At 45.7% G+C, this 13,278-nt stretch overlaps 2 long non-coding RNA genes across 3 annotated transcripts in view; one reads left to right on the forward strand and one right to left on the reverse strand.

Annotated features, from left to right (window-relative positions):
* Positions 1-7,554: 7,554 nt before the first annotated feature.
* LOC109300465 overlaps positions 7,555-13,278 on the reverse strand; it is a 33,918-nt gene continuing 28,194 nt past the window's right edge. For both annotated transcript variants that reach the window (XR_002098241.1, XR_002098240.1), the window contains one exon: positions 7,555-7,659. This is a non-coding gene — a long non-coding RNA (uncharacterized LOC109300465). The remainder of the gene's footprint in view (positions 7,660-13,278) is intronic.
* LOC109300464 lies at positions 9,952-12,620 on the forward strand. The gene is made up of 2 exons (XR_002098239.1): positions 9,952-10,100; positions 10,244-12,620. It is a non-coding gene; the product is annotated as an uncharacterized LOC109300464 (long non-coding RNA).

Below are 13,278 nucleotides of genomic sequence, written 5' to 3' on the forward strand. Positions count from 1 at the left end.
TCGCACAGCGCCGCCGCCCGCCCTGCCGCGCGCTCTACTCCCCGGCGCAGGCAGCAGCACGGACAGCCCCGCCGCGCCAACCAATCCGCGTGCCGCGCGCCGGGGGCCTTCGCTCTCGCCCCGCCCCCTGGCCAGGAGGGGCGGGGCCTCCGCGCTCTTAAAGGGAGGCGCGCGGGAGTCTACTCTGCTGGTCCTTGGGCGTCGCGGGGGGGGCGCGTGGGTGTGTTCTCAGCCCAGCCCCGGTGCAGTGCAGTGCAGCCCGGTCCGGGCCCCCCTGCACAGACCCTTAGCCCCGCGTTGTTTGTGGATCCGTGGCCCGGGCCCCCACGCGTGCCCGGGCCCCGGGGGCTGGTCGCTTCCCAACGCCGCGTTGGTCTCCGCGGCTCCGGCGTAGCGTTGCTGTCCTGTCCCCTCGCGTCTCGCCGCCTCTCTGGCTCCCTGCACGGAGACGCGACTGAGGCTGGCAGCTGCAGCCCTCAAACGCGGACCAAGATCTCCCCCTGCCGGCCGCCTGCTCCGCCAGCGGGGCGGCCCCGGGACCGAGCCGTCCTTCCCGCGTCCATCTCCGCGCGCAGGGCACGGGGCTGCTAGGGGGCTTCAGGCTTGTGCGGGCTCCGCTCCCACCTCCCTGGAGCTGCTGCAGCCCCGCGGTGGAAGAGACGAGCAGCTGTCAGCACTAAATCAACTCCTGGGCTGCAGACAAGAGTCCTCCGGGCATTTTCTCTATTAGATATTCTTCAAATCTAGCCAGCTCCCTCTCCACCTAGGAGAAGGGGAAGGTCCCTGGAGAGCTGGAGGTGAGGGTGAGCTTTCTTTTCCTTGCTTTTTCCTCCTTCAGAAAAGTGTGACAAACAAAGTTCTCCAGCTCTTTTTCATTCCCCCCACCCCCATCTGCCTAAAACATGGCTCGTGTGTGAACACTGACGCGCCAGGGCTGTTGGGGAAGCAGACGGGAGGAACTACTGCTGTTTGCTTTTCAGCCAAAGGCCTGCGAGGCAGGACTGGAGCTGGGGAGAGGGAAAGTGCCTGGTTAAATGAAACCTGGGGGGAAATAGGAGCATTTTTGTTTTAATGCTCTGCAGAAGAAACATTCCTCTTTGTTTTCAAATGCTGTTCTGAGGCTCAGCTACAGCTAGCACGTTTGAAAGAATAAAACAAACCAAACCCACATGAACATAAAATATTTGGATTTGGACAAACACCAGGCATGGCTCCAAATGAATTTAGTTTTGCTTTGGTGAGGAAAAGAATGAACATGGGTTTTGGGGGGGTCAAAGCAACACTTCTGAGTCTTGTTTGTTTGGCTGCTGAAGTGATGCACAAAGCAAGTTATGCTGTTCTACTCGAGCACCTCATACTCCAGTCACTCAAAGGTGGGAGTAAGTTGGCTTGAGATCCTTTGGTATTTGCATTTATTAAAAAATGGAAGCAAGTATATCAGTAAACTGCAGAGGCGCAAACTGTTTTCTGAAAGCACAGGGATACGTACAGCAGCACCATTTCTATCCAGTGCTCGGGTTGCCCCCATTTGGTCCTGGTAGGTGTAGTACGTATAGTTATAATTCTGAATGCAAGTTAGCATTGTAGATTTGGCTTAATAAGTCCATGTACCACTTTTAAATGACACCTTAATACAAAGAGAAGAAGCAAGCTTAGAGAAAAGAAGAAAGAATGAATTATTTTCTTTTTAGGTGGGAGGACTTATAACTTACCACAGTGAGTTATATTGCAACAAAAGTAATTATTCTAAGTAAGTTGGCTGGGGAATTGAAAATTGCATTACAGCACCAGCGACTTCCCTCTTGTGTCTTCCATCATTTCTTCTAGTCAGAAAATTAAGCACAACATCAAGAAGAGGAGAGAGACATTTACAAGAGATTTTATCAGGCAAGTCACAACAACCTTAATAACCCCTTTAGTCCTTCCTGTCAGGAAATGGCTTACCTCTAGCAGGTACAGGCTACCTGTTTTTGTACTCTTCCATGTGAATATCCCCTTTCTGAGCAGTGGGGAATGGCTGGCAATTGCCACTTCTGACCTGCATAATACACCTATGGAAACTAGTACTAAGTATTTATTAACACTAATCTCTCTGTATGATATCACAATTGGTTGCCCTGGAAAGTCACAGGGATGACACTTCAGGGGGAAAATAAGTAGCAAAGGAATTTTTAACCAAACAGTGTGCTGTTTTCATACCTCCCAGGTACTGAAGAGAGAACAATGGAGAAAGAAAAAACAGAACCTGAATCTTTTCTAAATGAACTAATACCACAGAAAAGATGCATGGGGGAAAAAAAGCCAGTGACTAGAAATACAAAAGTTACAGTTACTGCACAGCTGCCACAGAATTTCACATCTTGTATCCTTTGTGGAACATACTGGACAATGTATGCATTGGATGCTACAATAAAGCTAGGATACTACCTTGTTACCAGAGATCCTAGTTTTCTGTTTAAAAATTGCAAATTCTCTGATTAAACACACACACTCTTGATTTAAAAACCCAATATCCACATTTTTCTGCAAAATACATGGGTATCAGTTGAATGTAATGTTTTATTGATATATTTACAATTTGAAAGCAATTTAGAAGCCTACCAGTGCCTCAGTCACTATAATAAAATAAATTCTAATAATTTGGGCATTTGATTTTGGGGGTTTTATCATGGAAAAATCAGCGCTCCCCCTGCCCCCTTCTCTCACCAGGACATAGGTCCAGCGGCAGCTGTCGCCTGCCACTGCCTTGTGGTGTTGAGCAGCCTTGATATGCTGGTGCTCTGCCTGTGCCGTTGCCCCTCACTCCTGACCCATAAACCCCTGGCCCTGCCAGTGCCCCTCACTCCACAACCACCCCTCCCCCCCAGCCTTCCCAGCCCTGCCAGAAGGGGCCCCCGGCTGCCAGGGCTACAGGGCCAGGGACCCAGGTCTGCAGCCCCCTGCCTCCCCAGCAGCACCCAGGCACTAGCTGCCACGTGGGAAGCAGTGGTTGCTATAGCCAGAGCAGACCCTGGCTCCCCCTCCCCCACAGGTGGCATGGGTGGAGCAGAGCTTATGGGAGATATGGCAGATATGGGCTGCCCGTTGCAGGCTTGGGGCTCCCCACCCTGCTGCCATCCTCCCAGGGGCCTCCATGGCCCCGTGGGTTTGACTCAGTGTGGCAAGGCAGAGTGGGGATTGGTGCCACCACCAGAAGCCCCATGCTACCATGATGAGGCACTCCCTGCCCTACCCATCAGGAGTAGGGGAGGGGGGCGGTGCAGAGTTGTGCTCCCCATTGCTGCCAGGAGAGCAGGGGCACCTTGCCATAGCAATGAAGGCTCCCATTAGTGGCACTGAGCCTCTCTGCCATGATCTGCTATGCAAGATTCCACCCGCCAGGCTGTGGAGGCCCCCAGGGGGAGGGCAGCAGGTCATGGAGCCCTGAGCTTGCAGACCCCAGCCTGCATTCCCCCGCCCCATGCACAAATCTGGGGGGGGGGCATGTGCCTCCCATGCCGCTCCTGAGAGTCTGCACAGTGACAGGGACCCACCCCACCACCACCTGCTGGATGAGCAGCTCTGCCCCATTCCCCACACTGGTCCTGAAGCCACACATTTCCTTCCAAGCCCCAACCCCCATGCACTGCCCTGTCTGGACAGCAGCCCCAACCCCAACCCTGCCCAAATCCCCCTCCCTATGGGGGCTTCAATCCCCCACCCAGACTTACCTACAGAGAGTTGCAGAAGCTGCTCTCTACACTGCCTGGCTGCTTCATGCATGTGTATGCGCACACGTGCATGTGGCAGCCCCTGACTGATCCCCCTCCTCCTATTCCCCCCCAGCCCCTTGCAGGCTGGATCTCTGCCAGCCTGCAAAGGGAAACCTGCCATTGCCTGTGTTGTTCTCCGTAAAAAGAGGAAACCAGAGTTTTTCTCCTTAAAATGAGAAAATCTGTGTTTTACTGTGGAGAAAGGAAAACCCAGATCCCTGATTATTACATAGGAGAACAGAACTCTACCACACACCGCACCAGTGCAGACATCAGACTTCATTTTACCATTGCTCCATTAACTCTGACATTTCCTGACTTTTGATTTTAACATTGCAGATTCAAACTTAACTAAGTAACAAATGTTGCTATTAATTCATAGCTTTCTATTTTTAAAGAGGAAGGAGGAGACAGGAAGTTCAATTATACTTGTTTGACCTGTCCATCTCCATGGCTGTACTTGCTTGGTATATCCATCTCGAACTACACAGCCATGGAATTTAGACACCTTAGCCATTGTTGGTGCTACTGGAAAAATGTTCACAGTCATGACCACAGGAGCCGCTCCTAATGACCAGTACAACTGAATGATTCCCAAAGGATGTTAGTGGCTCCCTGGGAATAGTAAAGAAGGCTTGCTATTTTGGAGTGAGCTGGGAATGAGGATTTTTCAGCTGTTGCCAGGATAAGAACCAACTGGAAAGAGGCAGCTAAAGAAAAGATGTGTCACTTTTCTTTTGAAAATCCAAGGCTCTGAAGGCCTTTTCCAAACTTTGACAGGCATCTGGAAGTATGAGATAGGGCACGATGGCTTCCATGATTACGGTTTCCACTTGTAACACAGGTGTATAGGAATTAAGTCATCCTTCTCTCACTACTTGAGGTCTTACTGACTTTCTGCTTCTCCCTTACACTTGCAAGTTAACCAAGGGGTGCTTGCTCTGTTTGTACTTCAGTGTGGGACCACCTGTAGGGGCTCATGGCCTAGATCTCTACAACATATGTGTCACTGGAAAAGGAGGAAATCCTAACTTGGTATTTGGGGCTGGGGAACAGAGGAAAAGAGAAGGTTCAAAGACCTTTCCATGCAGTTTCAGTTCTGCAGTTTCCTTAGCCAACAGGTTGAAGCATAGAAAAGGGATAAATGAGAGGTCTGGTAACGGCTTTGACATCCACCCGCATCTTCAATCCCCCTCAGTAATTCCCAGTAGAGACCAACTTGCTGTGTTCCAGCATCAAGATAACGCATGGCTCAGGAGCACCTGTTAGTGTTCATACTTTTTACCATGAGGGTAGAAGAACTGAGAGCTCAAGCTGTGATGGACTGAGCCCTACCACCTGTCAAAAGGATTCACATACCACACATCAGGAGAAGCAATTCTTATAAGACTCTGTACACTAGGCCTGCGTGCAGCGTGGTCCAGAGATAAATGCACATGTAGCCCAGGTACAGAACTGTAAGTAAGAGGTATACTTGTGCTGCCCAAGGACACAAACATGCAAAGAATGGAGACCAGAACTTCAGCATGCAGCCTGTGTGAAGCATAGGGGTGAGCAACAGATACAGAAGAGATGATGCAGGACTTGGACAACTCTCAACTGGTCTGGCAAGAAAGAGCTGTTCTACTTCCCTTTGAAGTTTTGTGGAGGGACAGCTGGCTTAGATATTAAATGACTCACCATATGTAATGAGTTTGCAAGAGTCTCAGCAGCTCTTCAAAAAGTATGTAACCCAATTCAGTGCCCTCTTTCTGTGTGAGGGATTTCTCCAAATCAGTTGGGAGGATTTTCCCTTGCAATGTATTCAGAAACTTTTCATACAGCCAGAGGGCAGCTGTCAGACCAGGTTTTTCAGACTGCATTTAGGATCTGCTCTGTACTGTTATACACACACATACACAATGACCTGTTTCCTTCCACCCCTTTTACTATAATTAAAAACTACAACACTACTCCTGGGGATAGTCTGCGTGGATTTACCCCTAAAAGCCTCCATTTTATTCCTAAAATGTCTCATTTCATGCCAGAGGTACACATTGTGAGGATAACTCCCTTGAACAGACATGGAGATCCAGCATTTGCTAATGATCTACCTCTGCTTTTCTCCAACTCACTGCCCCCCTCCTCCAGCGCCATGTAGCCCACTGTTTCTCATAATGAACAATCACTTCCTCATCAAGTGATGATCTGCATCACAAAATGTATTCCACAGCCACTTCATATTTAAATTACTTGAAAAATTTTATAGCAAAGGAGTAATGGGATAAAACAGAGCAAACGGAAATTTAGGCTGAACATCAGAAAAAACTGCTTAATAGTGAAATCTACTAGACTAGAATAGTCTCCCAAGGGAAGTGTAGAAAACCCATTGCTGGAGTTATTTAAAACCCACCTAAATAAAATAATAAATTTAAAAAACAGTAGAGAATAATCTGCATTGGTCCCAAAGGTATGGACTTAGATACCTAGGAGGTTTTTTTGCTATTTCTACATTCTGTGCTGAGCTCTATGAATTATCACACATCTTACCCCTTTCCATGAGAATTCATATAGCACATTTTATCACAAATCACTTTTCAGCTTCTGGAACATACATAAAGGAATCTGAGTAACCCCCTCTGAAACAAAGCTTCAACCAAAGGGGAAGCAACATGCAGCAGCAGGTAAAATAAAGCAAAGAGTGAGTTTAGACCAAGACAGGTTACAAAACTCCAGGCTCTTTCAAAAATGACATGGGATATTTGACTGCCCAGGATGTAAGACATGGGGAGTCAGACTACTCCAGTACCCATTGGATAACGCATATAGCCAGGCAAAAGGCATTGGAAAGCATCAGTATTATGACCCCAAACCTGAAATCCAAATTCAGAGATGCAGAGTGACATAAGTGAGCTCCCTTTACTATAATTTAGACTGTCTTTCACTCAGACTCCTCAAGATCTAATTGCACCCTCCCTACAGACATGCTGGTGTGTCTCAGATGATATAACTTACACTCAGATAAGCTGAAGGAAGACGTAAATTAAAATGGTCTGCATCCTATCTGAATGACCATTTTTTCTTGGCTCTTTACCACATGTGCTATAATTAATCTATTGATACATTGGTACAGTGAGTATAGACAGGTTTAAGGGAAACAATCCCAGGCCATGAATTTAACTTAGAAATTCCAACCCTGGGAGAAACTAATCCAGGTTGTCCACTGAGTATTAGGAAGGAACTGACTGAGGAGGTGAGGGCACCAAACTTAGAGCAGTATGGCCGTATCTGCATGAGTGTGCATGTGCATTTTGCAGTGCCTGAAAGGCTTCTGAGGTGCCACAAAACGCATCCCATGCACATGATTTGGTTCTTCACACTGCATATTTGCAGCACAGAGCCAAATTTAGGTACCAGGAGATCCTGGTATAAAAAAAAGGCATGCAGAAAAAAAGTGGGGCAGTGCATGTGGCAGCAATGTGTGCCACCCAAAACCGGACCCTGGCTGGCCAGAGCCACGCTCCAGCTGCCAGCTGCTGGCCAGGCTCCACACACACAGATTGCCACCGCTGGAGGCCCCAAGGACACCAGATAAGGCTGCTGGAGCCAGCCCAGCTACTGGCCTTAGCCTCCCCTACCCCACCCCCAGCATTTTTCCCCACACTAACCCCACATGCAGGGGCATGTGCCAGAGCAAAAGAGGACAGCACAAATTTGTACCACTGCTTTTTCCCTGTGGCAACTGGATGCCCCTGTTTGTGGGGACACAGCCTCTGTGTGCAGTACTTGAATCACAACAGTTGGGAATGGAAGGACACCAAAATGCAGCAATACAAGTTTAATGGAACTAGGAAATTCAGCAAGCAAGGCTTATGGCAGGAAGTATCAGAATCCTTCAGTGGTTTTCAGAGATGCAATAACCAGTCCTCTGAAAAAGAAGAATGCAAGAAATCAGAACTGACAGCTTCATGAGGGACTAGTCATACCTCTGAGAGAGCAACCATGAGAGGGTAACCAAATAAAACTAGTTCCCAAGGAAAAGCATAAGGCAGAAAAAAAAAACAAGATCAGAAAATATAGACACAGAGAGACGTTGAGACCTCTAGAGACCAGATGAACACTTTGTAGATGACAAGGTCCATCTACAAAGCCCCAACAAGTCTTGGTTTTCACAGGATGTGTCCTGAGTAGGACTGCTTTCTTTCCTCAGGACCTGTTGGTAGGAAGAACACTACAAAGAATGTTTCATCATTTATGGGTTTTAAATGAATGATGACTCAAAAAATGGATGAGAGATACAGAACTTGACATTTTAATCTGTCTTCACAAAGAAATAAAATTTGTTTGGACAAGGCAGTAAACAAGACTGTAAAAATAACTATCAATAAAGAGCTGATAAAACAATACTCTGAAAATCTCATCAGATATAGTTCAGGCAGTCAGAATCAGATGTACCCTAGGACATATGGTAATTATTTAGCAAAAGGCCTGATCCAAAAGGTGTCAAGCACCCTCAGCTCTTCTTGATGATCATGGGAGAGGAGGGTACCCAGCACTTCACAGCACTGAAATTCCATTGCCACTGGCTTCTTTTAAGACAATGTAGATAAGTGGAAAAGTATCAGAAGACCACGGAAAACGCACTACGAAATTTTAAAAAGGAAAGAGTGACCCTGACAGCTGGCCTTCCATTCACTAAATCCCTTACCTCACAAAATAATGAAACAAATATTAAGAGGGAAAAGCCCACAGACTCTCTAGAGATTAACAGAATATGAGCTGCAGCAGCAGCATTCATTTACAAACAATAGGTCTCCCCAGAAGTGCTCTATTGCTTTCCCAAATATAGCAAAATCAATGCTGAGAAATGATAGGTGCAATGTGTTTAGATATACTGACACTTGGTACAAGATCTCATGAGAATATTCTTAAAATTCCTTTAAACCAGCATGAATGTGAACAATCCTGAGATGAACAGAGGGTAAATGGCAAACTCCATATATCAGTTCAGGGGTGGAAGCTGTGAGTGGGTGGGAGGTGTCAACAGTGTCTAAGAGGAATATTGCAGGGGTGGTTAGTTAACATCTTCCTTAATGATCTGGCAGAGACTGTAAACAGCATGTTAATGAAATTCACAGAAGATACTGTGATGTGAGGATTTGCAAATATTACTGAGGGCAAAAGGAAAAAAAATGAAAGAAAAGGAGACTGATTGGAAACATGAAGAAAATAAAATGATTCTGTTAGGAAAAAATATAAGTTAATGTACCTAGGATGTAAAGGCATCCAAAATACACATCTCAAGGGAGGGAGAACCCTGTAGGCTGTTAGACTAAGAGAGCTCTTGGAACATTAATGGTCAGCAAATTAGAAAAAAAAGCCTCAGTGTGACAAGACAACTGAAAAGGCCAAAGTAATTTTGGTTGTAACGTACAGTCATCACAGAGCAGCCTGGTAACAGTCCTTCTGCAAGGCGCTGGCACAACCCTACATGGAATACTGTGTACATTTCTGGGCATGCCATTACCAACAAGACATTGATAAATTGAGAGAAGTCACACAAGTGAATAGGTGGCTGGAGGGATTCATTTATAACTAAAGGTTAAAAAAAAAAACTAGATCTGTCTGGTTCGGGTAAGAAATGACTGAGAGAGCAATTACACTGGTAAACAACTATCTGAAGGGTTTTGGCACCAAAAGAAGATATTATTTAAGCTGGTAAAAGAAGATATAATAAGACACGGGGTGGTACTTTTTCGCAAGGGGAAATGTAGGCTGCATATCAGGAAAATTTCATAACAATGAGGAATAGTGTCCTTGGGTAAGGATGGAATGTCATTTGGGACTGGACAACACTAGTACTTATGGATATAGGAGACTGGGTAGTATAGCTGGGATTTTCCATCTCTAAATCATAAAAAGTATCCACCATGAGCAGACAGGAGTTTGGGTATCAAAACCTTGTATGAAAGATTCCTCATTAGTGCACCTACTGCACTCAAGCAGAGGAGTTTGCATGGCAGTCACATGGATGATTTGAGAGCTGGCTTATTCCTGCCAGAATTGGAATCCGTGGCTCCAGAAAGTCTATGTATGTTCAAAAGACAATGTTGGGAGAGACAGTACTTCTACCTGGAGGGTAGAAGAATTGGAACACCCATGTCTGCTTCTCCACCTTCCCCTGAAGCTCTGTCTCTGTGGCAACCTTCCTTTCCAGATTAGGAGAACTGAACGCAGGCTCCTTTGACTCTAGAGTCTATGCCTGGCCATCACTGTGTCCTCCAGAGAGTGATACAGAGGCAGCAGTAATGCAGCCCTTCCCATAACAAGATTTAAGCAGGTGCTTACCCACCCCTGCTGGCCCAGAGGGTGAGACACTGAGGTGACCCACATGGCACTGAGGTTATTAGATAAATTAATGTACTTAAAGTGCACGCACACATTGTATTTAAAACGTGCATCACATTTGGGTCATTATGTAATATTCTGCTTGCTGTTTCTATTTGTCACAGATTACACATATACACATGGATGAGTCTATGGAGACTGTATTGTTTTTCCATATGGGCTGAAAACCCCAAACCCACAGCATGGAGCACAATAGAGTGAAAGGCTTAACAGAAGCTGGAAGAGAAGGTACACGTTATCACAACTACCACAAAAGGATAAACTGACACCATGAATTGCTGCACAGCAGCATCCTTTTTGTAAGGCTGGTAATTTCTGACACCAAACATCACTGAGAATGTCTTAATTAGTGTTTATGTTGATGGCTGTGTAGGTTTGAGGTGACGTGTCTCTGAGTTTGCAGCAGGGGAGAGGGGGCAGAGCGAAGGGAACAAAAGCAGATTTTTTGATTTGCTGCCCAGAACCACAAAAATGTCTTTTAAAGAATCACTCCCTCCTCCAAACAGACTGGGGGGAGAGATGAAGGAAGAGAGATTGAAAGATAGTAAATTGGAGGAAGGGAGAGAGGGGCAAGGATGGGGGAAGGTGAGACACACATGCACAGCTATTTGCATGTTTTATTGGGTCTTTGATTTCAATGTATTTACAACCTTAAAGCTAACACCCCAGTGGGAAGTTCTGAAGATTACTGTATTTGCAATCTCTTTAGCTTCAGGTCTGTATCAAAAGACCTGTCTGTCTCACTTCCAGCCAGGCCTTTAGCAAGCTGTATCTAGGTTATGTACCAGCCTGATCTAGAGGAGACACTAAACCAAGACCTCACCAGCCCTCTGGGAGTGACTCAGGTGAAAAATAAACAACCATTGCCATATCTCTTTTCAGAAAGAGTGAGGGTCCCCTTTTTACAGTCCTGCAACAATGAAAGTCAGGTTCTAACATCCACAGTTACCTCTAACCCTGCTTTACTCCCTCCAGGACACTGTTACGTCCTCCTTTAGGTCTTCCCAGAGGCCTGGCCCTTTGCTTGTATGCGTCTTTATGTATAATCACCTCTCTAAGAATCAGGTGATGATTTTAAAGGCACTACATAGTACATACACATAAAATGTGTGAAACTGTAGTGTCCACAGCTTTCCAGAATACAATGCGTTTTCCTCCCAAATCACTGACCCAGGATTAACATAGATCTTGCTGGGATACCTTGAATCCCTTAGTGAGAACCTACTTTCATTCCTGTCTAAAATGCATTTTCCTTGGGGTAGCTCATTCCTTTGTTTTCTCCCAGCTTTAAAGATCTTGCTGGAGCATTTCTGTGGTCAGACTGGATGGTTTCCGGGAGAGCTCAAGGTTTTCTGTGTCTCACCCTGTTTACCACAGGAAATGGGGAAATGTGAGACAGATATATACATTTCTAAAATGGGCATTATGACAGAGATTCTGACTGGCTGCTGAGGGTTCCTACTGTGCACGTATACTGTAAGATCCCCAACTTCCCAGGGTCAAATTTCTGCCAGCCCTAACAAAATACACAATGTTCAGCTACATTTTTCATAGTCGGTGGAGATGTGATGTGTAATGTGCCACACCCCAGATCCCACTTACACACTCTCCAGTCTCCACATTATTTAACATCCATGTGAGAGGTAGGTAGATCCCGGTCTTTACACACAAGAATGCTGTGGTTACTGAACTGCCCATCTCTCTCAGCTTCCCCCGCCCAAATCGCTCCATGTTCCTATGATTCTCCTCTTCCTCTTTCTTGCTCTTCCTCCTTGTCTGCCTTCCCTTTTCATCTCTGTGAGCTGTACACTGTTAAATGGTGAGGCTGTGATTTCAGCCAGTGCAGTGTTGAGCTAGGGACATTATCTGAGGGGGCATCAACTCCCCTTTTCAGCCTCTACCCCATTTCAAGTCGTTTGCCTCCTGGACTCCTATGGTGCAAAATTACTCTTCTTCTAGCTAAATGGATCAGAGAGACTCATATATAGTGACTGGGACTATGGCATAGGTAGATAATGAAGGTCAACTGTTTTTTTGTTAGGCTTTCAGGGTACCAAACTCTATCTAACTATCAAGTTCCATAAGCCCCAGTTTTGAAAGCATGACTTCTAGCGATTGCATTTCTGCTGGAAGAAACCCTCTTTTAGAGGTATTTCAAGATCCAGCAAGAATTTGTCACATTATGGAAAAGAGCCTGCCATCAATACACTGCTGTTCACTGGTCAAAGAGCCACTGACCCGCACAGGTTTAAGTGGCAGCATCATTCCAAAACCCATTCACTCACCCCAATTAGCACTCTGGAGAAAGGAGATAATGAGTGCTCTTCCAAATGCCCTTTTCAGCATGGTTGGTCAGTGTGAATCTCATAACCTCCTTCCAAAAGTCAACCAGTACCCATAATTCACCCAGTATTTTCACTTCCTCTGACTTTGCTAAGTTGTGGCTAGGGAAGAATAAATCATCTGAAGAATTTGGTCTTATTCTGGCTGTGAATTTTGCTCAAGCATCATGAATTTCTCAATTTTAATCATCACTCAAAATTATTTGCCAGGAGATTTTTGAGGATAATTCTTGAAATCAAGCTGGTTTGTGAGCAAATCACTGAATGTTTGGTATTAGCACTTGAAGTTCTACTCTGTGCAATTTGCTTTGATTGGACATAGTTCACACAGCATTGTTTCGGTTCCACGACTAGTTGAGCATAACTCTTCTGATCAGGTTTCCAGCCAGAGTACGCACTGACCTCATCTAGTTCAAATGCTCTTTAGAATTATACATTTTTTCACCCATTTCTGCCAGGGACCATATCCTTTAGGATCTTTGTGGGAAACAAACAAATCTGAAGTAAATGCCATTTTCATTTGTGTACCTGTTTGTGGACATTCTTCCTGTCTCTAAATGTGAGGCAGCCTCAAACAGCATCAGGAATCCAAACCTGCCTGGAAGCCAGAGTTTGTGGACTTGTGTAAAAAAACTGTTTTCTGGAAGTCTTCCTTTTGGTTGCCCTCTCTTACAAAGACTAGACATCGTTCCACAGGATATGTCTCTACTACTTCAGCCTTACTTTGCATTGTTCTCCCTGCCATTACTTAAACCTTGTTCTATAATATTTCTACAATAAAAAGCAATTAAGGAGCT

Source organism: Gavialis gangeticus, unplaced genomic scaffold (assembly GCF_001723915.1).
Source record: "Gavialis gangeticus isolate Ggan-Ray unplaced genomic scaffold, GavGan_comp1, whole genome shotgun sequence".
NCBI classification, from domain to species: Eukaryota; Metazoa; Chordata; order Crocodylia; family Gavialidae; genus Gavialis; species Gavialis gangeticus.